The sequence below is a fragment of the Pinus tabuliformis genome, chromosome J (genome assembly GCF_031772625.1).
Source record: "Pinus tabuliformis cultivar Carrire ecotype Pingquan chromosome J, CPIR1, whole genome shotgun sequence".
NCBI lineage: Eukaryota > Viridiplantae > Streptophyta > Pinopsida > Pinales > Pinaceae > Pinus > Pinus tabuliformis.
Window position 1 is genome coordinate 516968547 of NC_142295.1, and position 13054 is coordinate 516981600.

Consider the following 13054-nt stretch of genomic DNA (forward strand, 5'->3'; position numbering starts at 1 on the left):
ATGCATGTAATGTTATATTTTACATGATTGTGTTGTGTTGTTGATACATGAATAAATTGCTAAAGTGATTGAAAATTTAATTTGTGAAAATTGTATAATTTGGCCACACTACTAATTGACCCCCCCTCTTAGTAGTGTCGTGGTTTCCATTGTTTCTAACATTAACTGAGTAAACCGATAGCCTTAGGGCTAAAGCAGAGGCTAGTCGAGGTCTATATAGAGGGGCCAAGGGCTTAAGGGACTAGGTTGGGGTGGTCTATTGACTGGTTGAGGTGGACAATAAGACTACAACAAGATGAAAACAACCTATACACGGTTGGTTTCAAGGGACAATAATATCAGTAGAAGATAGTGGGCTAAAGGAAAATGCCTAGGTAAGTGAATTGGTTTTTTTTTAATATAGTGTGCTATAGAAGCATTATTTGAAGTGTTGGTTGTTGTAGCCTGAGGGACTTGGCCTCAACCCTAAAAGTTTTGGTCAAGAGGATTTTATCTGATATTAGCATTGTTTTAGGGATTGTAAAGGGCCTTAATCCCTAATATGAGATCCTTGTGTGTATTATTATTAATCGACTTGTAAGAATTTTTTTAAGGAAATTTTGATTGTTAAGGGTCGAGCCCTAGATCTATGGTAGCGCTAGTAAAGGAGAACTAGCCAAATCCTTGTAGGGTTTAATATGCACTAGCCACATGAGAAGGAAAGAGAGACTAAGGGTTGGTATAGCTGGTTAGAGTAGGCTGAGGTCCAGGAAGGTTGGATGAGACCTAGAAGAAGGAGGCTGAGGGCCTTAGAGACTATTGATAGGTTAGGACAAGGGTTAACTAAGTAAGTCTAAGATCCTTAGGTTTAAAGAAAATGCTGGTTGATGTCTGTACAGGAAGGCTGAGGAACTAAGTGAGTAGACTGAGGTGGTCTACAATTGGTTGAGGTGGACAATAATACTACAATTACAAGATGAAAACAAGGTATACAAGGCTAGTTACAAGGGACAACAACAACATTAGAAGACAATTGACTAAAGGAACATGCCTAGGTAAGTGAATTAGTTTGTTCATTTACCTACTATGCTACAATAGTAGTATTTGAAGTGTTGTAGGTATTGGTTGTTGGAGCATAAGGGACGTGGCTTCAGATATAAGAGTTTTTTTCAAAAGGATTTGATCTAATAATGGAATTGTGCAAGGATTGTAAAGGGCCATGATCCTTGGCACAAAAGCCCTACATGTATTCTTATTAATGGAATTGTAAGAAACTTGTTTGGGAAATAAAATATTATGTACTATCATTGATCTGATTGATGGTATATTCTGCTATGCAAATTGTTTAAGTTTAAGATTTTCTAGTGTTTATGTTTCCTATCTAGAGGACTATACCATATATGGGGTGCATGGAATTCTAACATGGTATCAAAGCTACTTTGAAGAGCATTTGGGTCAGAAGTGTGCACATGGATCAAATCTAAGAGGGAGCGAGATTGTCTTGTTGTTGAAGGAAGGACAAATAATTAAGATGGTTTATGGATTAAGGTTTGAGGATCAGTTAGAAAGAATTTTCAACTACAGTTTGTGGAAGGAAAGAATAAAGCTAGTGTTGTTGGTGAATGACCAGTGGGACTATGCCAACATCGATATAAAAGCACCAACTGATGCATCAACTTTGGCTTTGCATAACAAAGTTGATGCAAAGGCCAAGTTTATCATTCTTGATGGAGTCAAGGATCACTTGATACTTCATCTCATTGGAAAATACATTGCATAAAATATGTGGGAAATTGCACAACAATTTCAGAGCAAGAATGAGAAATAGAAGATAGTATTGAGAGAGAAGCTCAGGCACATAAATATTGAAAGTTTATAGAACGTGACTGTGTCACATAAGGATTTTCAATTTCGTTATGAGCATGTAGCTTGAGGGGACAATGTGGAAGAATCAGAGTTGGTGAGGGTTGCGAAAAATGGATTCTTAGGGTAGTGGAAGCCATTCATCAAAAGAGTAGTCTCACGGGAGAAACGTCTAGATTAGAATAGGTTATGGGATGATTTCATCAAGGAGGAAATTTGGGACAAATAAAATCAATGGTGTTATGCACCAACTCACAAAATAGAAGAAGATACAGATCAAAAACTTCAAAATTAGCCTCTTCGAGGGGGAAACCTCCTTTACATTACAAAAATGAGCAATTTTTAGATGATTCAAATGACAAAAACTCCTTTCTATATATAGGAGTATAAGGGGTCACAATATAATCAGAGCTGACATAACAATAATAATGTAAGGGCACAATAATAACAATAATAGGATTCTATGGGGCACAATAATAACAATATGGGGACTAAATTGGCACAAAAATAACAATAAGGGGCTTACACTAACAATAAAAATGAGGGAATACACTAGTATTATAAGGACCTAACATGCCCCTCTCCTTCAAAAAAGTGTTGTCCTCAATGCTTGAGTAGTTTTGGATGCTTCTGTATAAAATTCTCATCCTCCCATGTGGAATCTTCAGCAGGTAAGTTCTTCCACATTATGAGATACTTTGAAATTGACTGATTTCGTGGCTATTGAGTTCTTGTTTCTGTGACTGCTTCAGGTTCCAATATGATTTTTCTTCTGTGTCAAGTTCTGGAAATATTGTTTGAACTGGGAGCTTGTCACCTATAACCTTCTTTAAGCATGAAACATGGAAATTTGGGTGCACTCGGGAAGATGTAGGAAGCTCCAATTTGTATGCCATAGTACCAAACTTTTGCAACACCTTTTAAGGACCATAATACTTTGGTGATAATTTATTATCCTTCTTAGCTTGCTTGAGGAACATTTTTTTGTATGGTTGTAACCGTAAAAATACCCAGTCACCTATGTCAAAATTTGTTTCGTTGTGATGTTGATCTACCTGTTGTTTCATTCTATTCTGTGCCAAAGTGAGGTTATCCTTTAAGAGTTGGATAACTTGTTGTTGATGATCGATGTGATCTTCCACTGCTTAGACCTTAGAATGATTGTCGAAGGCTTTTTGGAGATCTGGAGAAATAAATGATTTCTATGTTTAAACCTCTAGTGAACATAATTGTGCAATTACGCCGTGTTTTTCTTTATTTAGAAGCTTTTTCATGCCATTAGAGATGATTATCTTTCTTGGTTTCCCTGCGATACCCCTTAATTCAACTTCCTTTCCTTCCCAAAAAAATTCAAGAAATGTTCTTGAAAATTAAAAGCTATTATACCCAAAGATTTTAACCATTGGACTCCTAGTACAACATCAACACCACCCATTGGAATGGAAATCATTGGAATATTCAATACATATTCTCCCATGGATAACTTGATATTATGGCACTTTCTAAAGCAATTTATGGTTCCTCCATTTGCAACCATCACTTGACACTCTGGTGTTGGATATAGGAAGAAATTCAATTCCTTAGCTATCTTATAATGAATAAAATTATGGGTACAACCCGAATCAATCAACATTATTATCTTTTTCTTCTTGATATTTCCTTCTATTTTGAGAGTTTGAGGAGTGGTAATTCCTACCAATGCATTACAAGGTATGGTTAGATTCATTTATTCTTTCTTTGGGGTTGGTTCCTAGTGTATATCCTCTTCTTTTGATGTTTCTTGTTCCTTTTCTTCCTCCTCTTCACTATCTATGTAAATTAATTTCTTCTCCGCACACTTATGACCTTTAGTGTATTTGCTATCACAAATGTAACAAATCCCTTTTGCTCTTTTTTCTTCCAATTGTTTTGGTGTCAACCTTGTAGGTTGTGGAAGGCTAGGAGTAAAAACACTTCCATCTTTATAGTTTTGAGTGGTAGGTTTCCTTGTTTCCATAATTTTTCTTTCAATTTTTCTTACCAACCTGAATGCCTTCTCCAATGAATCAGGCTCCCAAAGGTGAACCTCATGTTGGATGTTATCCTTTAAAGTCCCTATGAAGAAATCAATCCTATGCTCCTCTAAAATATCATTTACCCTTATCAATTTTTGGAAGTCCTCAACGTGCTTTTCCATTGAACCTTTTTGTTTGAGATTTATCAATTGGCTAAAAAAGGTGTTTTTCTTTGTATCCTCATAATGTGCTATCATTTCTTCTGTAAAAATTGACCAAGTGACAAGTGGTTTATGAGAAAAAAGCCATTGATACCATACAAACTGATTGGGTTCTAAATATAAAGTTGCAATGCGTACCTTTTGTGTGTGTTTCACATTATGAAGATCAAAATATTGCTCCATTTGTAGTATCCATGTTACCAAATCATTGCCATCAAAATTCCTCATATAGATCTTTGGAATATGGTGGGTCTTAAATCCAACGTTAGAGTCTATGAAATCATGATTAACATTTCTTTTTTTCTCATCATGAGTTTCATCTAATACATTTTCACCATTAGGAAGCATTTCTTGTAGCAACTTTGTCAAACCTTCCTTCAAACCTTCCATGTCTGCTTTTGAACCACTATTCAATTCTTCCATTTTGCCTTTCATTTTTGCTTATATACCATCCATATTAGCTTCCATACCATTCTTCAAACCATCTATCTTAGCTTCCATTTCATTTTTTGTTACTCTTTGTGCGAGCGAAATTTGTTGCACTTGGTGTCATAATTTTGATATATCATGTTGCATTTCTTCCTCTTCTTCATGCGTCATAGTAGAGAATTATGGTTGCTTACTAGGTGTTTCCATTTTTTTTTTTGAGGAATTTTGAAATCAAACAATGATATCTATGCTTCACTATTCCTTTTGAATCACTTCAAATTGATTTTTTAAACAAAAGTTATGCAATTAAAAAAAAATACACACCTTTTTCTTGGTCTTAGGAGCTCGATCTTGAAACAATTGTAACTCTGTAATTTTGGATCTCCAAGTTCTGAAATTTATCCCTATGGTATCTCTCTAAGTCCTCTTTCTAACCCCATAAGTCTGATCGAGATTGGATTCTTCAAGAAAGAGTTATGCCAATTCTACCACGATGGCCTGATTATGGACTAGTTCAGTAGAGCGAAGTTGTATGGGATGCCACGTGTCACTGTATCAAGTTTCGGCCCTGAAATTACTACACAAAAAACTACAATCTGTTCAATTTCAACGACTTTTACAGAATTCAAATCCGATGCCTGAAACAAAAGTTATGTTGATTTTCCCTAGGTCACCTATTTGAGACAGAATTATGGAGCTCGTAAAAACCCTAACTTCCTTAGAGTATATCTCCGAAAATATAGCGAACCAAGATCTGAAATTTTTATACAAATTTCTCTAAGATTTTGGCTCCACGTGGTAATTTTTTTAGCTTCTAAAACCTCATAGAAAAAAAAACGTTATAGAAAAAATTCCAAGATGACCTTTTTGAAGAAGCGAAACCCTAGAATCTAAAGCTCTAATACCAAATGTTATGCAACTAACTCACAAAATAGAAGAAGAGATTGATAAAAAACTTCAAAATTAGCCTCTTTGAGGGGGAAACCTCCTTTACATTACACAAATGAACAATTCTTGGATGATTCAAATGACCAAAACTCCTTTCTATATATAGGAGTCTAAGGGGTCACAATATAATCAGAGCTGACATAACAATAATAATGTAAGGGCACAACAATAACAATAGTGGGCTTCTATGGGGAAAAATAATAAAAATATGGGGACTATAATAATAATAAGGGGGCTACACTAACAATAACAATGAATGAATACACTAGTATTATAGGGACCTAACAAACATAATACTGATTCAAGTCATGTTTCCATTGCTAGTAAGCCAAGTAAGGGAAAAGAGAAGTTCATCATCAAGATGAAGGACCTAAGAAAAGTGAAATTATTTGCATGTGAAGAGTATGGTCATTATGCAAGAAAGTGTCCACATGAGAATAAGAAAGGAGGGAAAGAGAAGAATTCAAAGATGCTGATGGCTACTCCAGATATAGTCAAATGGACAAGTTCACTAAGAGATTTAAGAAGAAGTTTTCTATGATATTTCATTTCTCTAGGAGCACCCTTGGTGAGGGTTCTTGGTTCATATGGAGTGTTGAAGCATATGACATGATCATGAGAAGTATTCGAGAGCCTGATTGATTGGGAATTTGAGTTATATGTGAAGATTGGTGGTAAGAGTCATCATGCAGTTAGAGGCATAGGGAGTGTACCTAATCCGTAAACTTCCATGGATATTCCACTAGATAGTTTGTCACAACGGATCTGATAAAATTATATTTAAAATTTGAAATTCTGCAGTATTACAATTTTATTATATTTATGGATCTATAGATTTACTTTTAATGGTGCATTCATGCAAAATTAAAATTATGAAAAAAATAGAGAATAATGAAATAAAATATCACACACATATCTAAAAAAAGACATGACTTGGGAAATCCTTTTAAGAAAGAAAAACCCAGTTGAAAGGTTATGCCGCTCTCCTCTCTTTCTTTGAATGGAAATATGGCTACAAGTATACAAAAAAATGGCTTGTGGCCCGTGGGATACGACAATGCTCAAATCCTCTTTGTGTGCTTTATATCCTATCCCTCTTGGCTATATTTTCTTAACTATGGAACATATGCACTTGAAAGAATGGAACCCCTTTTCCTCCTAGTGGCCTAGTTATGACACAACCCAATAGCCTACTAGTGGTTAGGTTTGACTACCTCAACTCTTAAGTAGAATTACAATATAGAATCTTCTAGAATCTTCTACATCATAATCACATGTATAGCTCCCTTTTCATGAATAATGGTGGCTGATGTGGCGTCCTCTTGAATTGTGAAGGCAAAAACATGCAGGTCAACTTCTGAGTGGCATAACTTTCACATATAGGCTCTGAATGATGTGATCTTGTGCTGTTCGAAATGCCTTTGTGTGTAGAATAGTAAAAAAATGTGCCACGCTAAAGAGGAAAAGTTTTACCCCCAAAAAACATCATTTGATGCCTCTTAAATGCTCCTGAAAGGTTTTAGACCCCAATTTTCTAAACTAGGTCTCGCCGGTAAAAATGGTCTTGAGAGTTGATTCCTTCACTTTTTCCACTCTAAAAGCATTGATATGGAAGAAAAAAAATATAATGATCCAATCCAGATCAATACTATTCATGATGGAATCTGGAGGATTTCTGTGAGTCTAGGATGTACTTTACATACCAGATCTTAGGTGCAACATGCTTTCAATCTCAATAATTGAGGTGAAAGGGTACAAAGTTATATTATAGGATGGAAAAGTGGATCTAAATTTAGCCCATGAGTGGTTCTTGGATTCAAAGAGAATGGTATGTATAGGCTAAAGGAAAATCCTATCTACCAAGGAAAGAAGAATATTTAGAGACTTAGAGGGAGTCAAATTCCAGAGTAAGTTCACCGATTTAGAGGGAGAGTCAACAACCACAGAACAATGCATCAAAGGAGACTTACACATCTTAGAAGAAGGATCCATGGAATGAATTATTGGCATATCCAGAAAAGAAGAAGTAGGAGCCTTCTAATAATAGGGACACTTCCAAGAAGGGTTTTGTTATTACAACATGCTGTGATTATGTGATGGAAGGTGAAGTGTATGGTGAATGTTGGAGAGAAACCATGGAAGATATTTGAGTTATAGTGTCAAATTTCAAGATACTTCCAAGGGATGGAAGTACCTCCCTCCCTAAGAGGGAGTGTTGGGATTAGGTAGTGTAAAGAGGTACTCTCACATGCCCTTGGTGCTAGGCTTGTGAGAGAGACACCCACAAATATGATGTGTGGTCTTTCTGCCTAAAGATTGGGATTTGGACCCAAAGGAGTGGGCTTGGAATCCAAGGAAACTCTAATTTATTGTTAAGGTTGAGTTGGAGGGATATTAAAGGACTTGCATGCTTCCTAAGGTGAAATAAGGGACAAGTATCGATATATTAGCCAATGGAGAAGCTTAGGACAAGAAATAAGGACATTTCTCTTATGAGGAGGCTAAAGGTGACTTAGCCACAGACCTAAGGAAGGAAGAAGGCCACATGAGCAAAGGACAACTAGAGAGGTGGTATATTTTCTATGTTCTGGATAACAAAAGGAAGTAGTTGTGAAAGGAAGAAAAGAAGATGAGTTTTGTGGTCAAGGAGGGTCTGTTTAAGGAATTTTTTATTACTAAGGGCCAAGACCTATGTATGTGGAAGTACTAGTAAAGGAGAACTAGTAGTAACCTTGGAGGGTTTAATATGCCCTATTAGTAGGATAGAGGAAGAGAGGTTGAGGTATGGTATATCTAATTAGAGAAGGCCAAGTTATAGCAAGAATGGTCAAGACTTAGGAGAAGGAGGTTGAGGGACACATGGACTATTGATAGGTTAGGCCAAAGGCTAATTGAGTAAGGTCGAGAGCCTTCGGAATTAAGTAAATGTTGGGTGAGGTCTGTACAATAAGGCTGACGACCTAAGGGAGTAGGCCGAGGTGGTCTACAATTGGATGAGTAGAAAATAAGACTACAACAAGTTGACAATAAGTTATACAAGGTTGGTTGCAAGGGACAACAATGACAATAAAAGACAATGTGCTAAAAGAACATGCCTAATTAAGGGAATTGGTTTTTTGATTAAGCTAGTGTGCTACAACAATAATATTTGAAGTGTTGTCGGTGTTGGTTGTTAGAGGCTAAGGGACTTGGCCCTGAGACCTAAGAGTTTTGGTCAAGAGAATTTGACCTAATATTAACATTATACAGGGATTGTAGAGGGCCATGATCCATAATATGGGATATTTTTGTGCATTCTTAGTAATGGACTTGTAATCAAATTTTTTGGGTAATAAAATCTTGTGTACTATCATTGTTTTGATTCCTAATATATTCTGTTGCGCAAAATTGTTTAAAGTTAGGCATTTCCAGTGTGTATATCATTCGTAGATAAGGGCATAGACCATCTATGGGGTGCATGGAATTATAATAGAAGGGATGCCTTCTCTAACCCAATAGTCCCTTGGTGCACCCTCTCCTATGATTTTGTGCAAAATTTAGACAAATTTCCTTACAATTCTAGCTAGTCCTCTAGCTCATTTTAATGACTATACTACTAGATTTTCTCACCAAGCCAAGCAAAATAAATTCATGTACAAGTTTCTATGTCATGCATAGGAGTTTTTTTCCACATGATAACCTCCTCTCTATTTATCTAATCTTCTCTCACACCACCACAAGTGCTTGTCTTTTATTCTCGCTTTTCTGTTCTTCTCACCTATCTACTCTCTCTATGTCTCTACTCTCCATTCTTTTTTCTACTTTCAGACAACCACCATGCTTTCCTCTATCACACACTACTATTCATGAGAATTCAAGTCCCTTCCCTTGGGCTACATGGTCAATTGAAAATTCTCCAGAATGGTTATGTAGCCCATAACCTATAATAGTTTTGGTACCACTTTCCCCATTCTTCTCATAATTGTTGGCTATTAGGTAGCTCAACCACCATGTCACAAATTAGAAAAATTAATTCAGGTTTAGATAGAAACATCCCCAAATCCCCCTTATAGTTTTCATCCTCCTCATGACTTCTCATGGTCCATGTCAAGAATCCACCTCTTCATCAATTGTTATATTTAAATACAATTGTTTAGGTGATTTTAAACCATTTAATTTTACTTTCCCATAAAGGAACCACTAACATAATTTGTCACAATTACAATATCAATGGGGGATTAAAGATTGGGTTGTTAAACATATTACAATTTTTTTTTACAAAAATATATAAAGTTATAGGGAGGGCTTGCTATTAGAGAAACTAATCCCTCTTCTGAATTCAAAAATCAAAATGTAACTATTGTAAATAGAGAGTTCAAAAAGTTTAGAATCCATAGATAAGAGACTAAAATCAAACAACCTACAACCCACACAATGGGAACTTTTCATGAACAAAAAGTACTAAAAAATAGAAAACCAGAGACTAATGGAGGGGGGTTTATCCTCAAGGGCTATCTCTAGAGCTACCTTCTCCTTGCTATGACTATTCTTTCTTGATTTTAGGTGTCCATTGGGCTAGGAAAATTTGGTCACGAGTTCTCTTGGATGAGAATGAGGTTGTCTTGATATCCCTTCAACCCACGCAAACCTTCTCTCTCCTGCACAAGGCTAGCATCCTCTCCCACTCTCTTCAGAAAAATGTCAATACCAGATACACACTTCTTAAAATCCTCAAATTTTCCTTTAGAAATGACTAGTTGGTGCTTTAAATCGTAACTTCAACACACTTAGATGCTATATCTTGAGCAACCATAGTTTTGGTAATTCAATACATCTTAGTTAGCCTAAAGTACTTTGCCTCCTTAGTCCTGGAATTCCATGAATCATGAATCCAACCCTATGCCTCCATTTATACATCAGTAAGAGCAATTGCTTCACAAATATGATGAACATTTGCATCCACCATTTGATTAGAATGGAAAATGACATCCACCCATGGTATTCATCCACCCATGGTATTTATCCACCCATGGAATTTACCCATGGTATTGTGAGTGACATCCATCCATGGTACTCATTCACCCTTGGTCTTTATCCATGGTATTGTAAGTGGCATCTACCCATGGTATTCATCCTCCCATGGTATCTATCCATCCATGGAATTTACCCATGGTATTGTAAGTGATATCCAACCATGGTATTCATTTATCCATGGTATTTACCCACCCATGGAATTTACCTGTGATATTGTAACAAAAAAAAAATCTATAAGTAATAAGTCGCATTTTGTAAAAGGAAAGATTGTCCACCACAATGTAGCCTTTACAATTATTAACTTTTTTAATAAAAAAAAAGTTTCTTTGTGGTTTTGTTATTGTGTCTTTCCTCTTTTCTCTGCGCATTTCAATTTCGCAGATCTTGGGGGCCTCCCCCTAAGATCTGGATCAATGGTATCAGATTTAGGTTACAGCTCCATGAAAATGAGGGTTTGACACATATTTCAATTTCGAATTTTTGTAGAAATATTCAACAAAATTCATGCACGTGCTACAACTTGGACAAAGCACTTTCTTGGGCAAAGCGGGAAGAATTGTTTTTTTCATTTTTTTGTAGGAATTTTTTGGATGGCAATTTTGCAGATCAGATTTGAAAATTTTTGCAAACAATTACCAAAAAAAATAACATATCTAGATTCCTTGTGAAAAAATACCAAAATTTAAAAAAACAATTGGCTAAATCGGAGTTCAGATGAGTGAGATATCCCTTATTTAAAATCAACTGTGTTGTAGAAAATTTTCTAATGGCAATTCGTGGGCGACGATTCTCCAGTCATTTTTGTAGTTTTTATGAATAATTTCAGAAAAATTATTTCAGATATGATATCTTCTTGAAAAATCACTCAATTTCAAAAAAAATTGGTTGAATCATAATTCAAATTAGGGAGATATTGTTGATTTAAAATCAGCTATTTTTTCGGAACTTTTGTGACAACGAGATAGTTGCAATGCGAATTTGAGTTTCCAGAGTGTCCAGATAGGGATTTCAATCACACTGGAAGATGCAAAAGGGTGATTAGGTTTCCAAAAACATGTGATAATAAATATTTTGAGTTATATTGACCGAGTTATGCCCATTTTAAATTAGTTTTTATATATGGAGAAACATTTAAAGCAAGTTCTCTTTGGAGGCGTGCCCTCCCACCCTGCTTTAGTAGGAACCTACTTCAAATTCATTAGTTTTAGCATAGAAACATGCGGCTTGGGTTCTTTGGAGACGTGCCCTCCCACCCTAGGCTATGTAGGCACCTACTACTTCATCAGTAATCAACATCACGGTTATGGGTCCACTGCACAAAATCCTTGTCATCGAAGTCCAATTCCTAGGCCGCGCACTATTAGTATCACAGTTGGTCACAAACATTATAGGGTATCTCTATCCTCGGATCTTCATTTTTAATGGTTATGGGTCATCCACAAACCCACAATTCATCAAACTCCGTTTTCTAGGTCGCACACTGTCACAGTTGGTCACAAATATTACAGGGTATCTCTATCCTCGGATCTTTGTTCATCACAGTTATGGGTTAACCACACAAAACCCTTCTCTTCGGTGACTCTTCATATTCAACAAAGGTTTCTTAGGAGGAACTTCATGCAATGGGGACCATTTCTTCTTAAGGAGGGATGAATGATCCAAATGGAAAATGGCATCCACCCATTAAATTTACCCATGGTATTCATCCACCCATGGAATTTACCCATGGTATTGTAAGTGGCATCCACCCATGGTACTCATTCACCCATGGTATTTATTCATGGTATTGTAAGTGGCATCTACCCATGGTATTCAAGGCTCCCATGGTATTTATCCACCCATGGTATTGTAAGTGATATCCACCCATGGTATTTACCCACCCATGGAATTTACCTGTGGTATTGTAACAAAACAACATTTGTAAGTAATAAGTCACATTTTGTGAAAGGATAGATTGTCCACCACAATGTAGCCTTTACAATTATTATCTGTTTTAATAATAAAAAAAGTTTCTTTGTGGTTTTGTTATCGTGTCTTCTCTTCTTTTCTTTTGGCATTTCAATTTTTTAGAACTTGGGGGCCTCCCCCCAAGATCCATATCACCTTTTTTGGGCATCTAAGTGAAGGAGAAGAAGGATGAAGAAGGAAAACAAGGACAAATTCATATCTAGCATTTATCTCTATCTCTCTCTATTGACTTTACATGTGTGACTTTCTTGGTAGTTTTTGAGCAATAGTGTGAATTTATGGGTAACATGACCGAAATTCTGGACAAAAAATTTTGGATAGCTGATTTTTTTGGGCATATCCTGAGAGGCAAAAATTCGAACTAGGTAGATCAGAGAGGGTCGAAGTTGAAGGGATGAAGTTTGACTTGAAAAGAGGGTTGTTTGAACATATTTGACCATAGTCTTGTTGGTTAGTTTGACCTCATAGTTGACTAGCTGCATTAGATGTATCTCTTGTTAAACTAAAGAATGTCTCTAAGGAAAAGGTTCCTAGCTTTTTCACCAAAGTGGGTTTTTCTAGGGTAATCTTGTGTTCTCATTGTGCATTTTTATCTATACTATCCATGTGCTTTTATGGTTGAATTTTTGAAGTGTAATT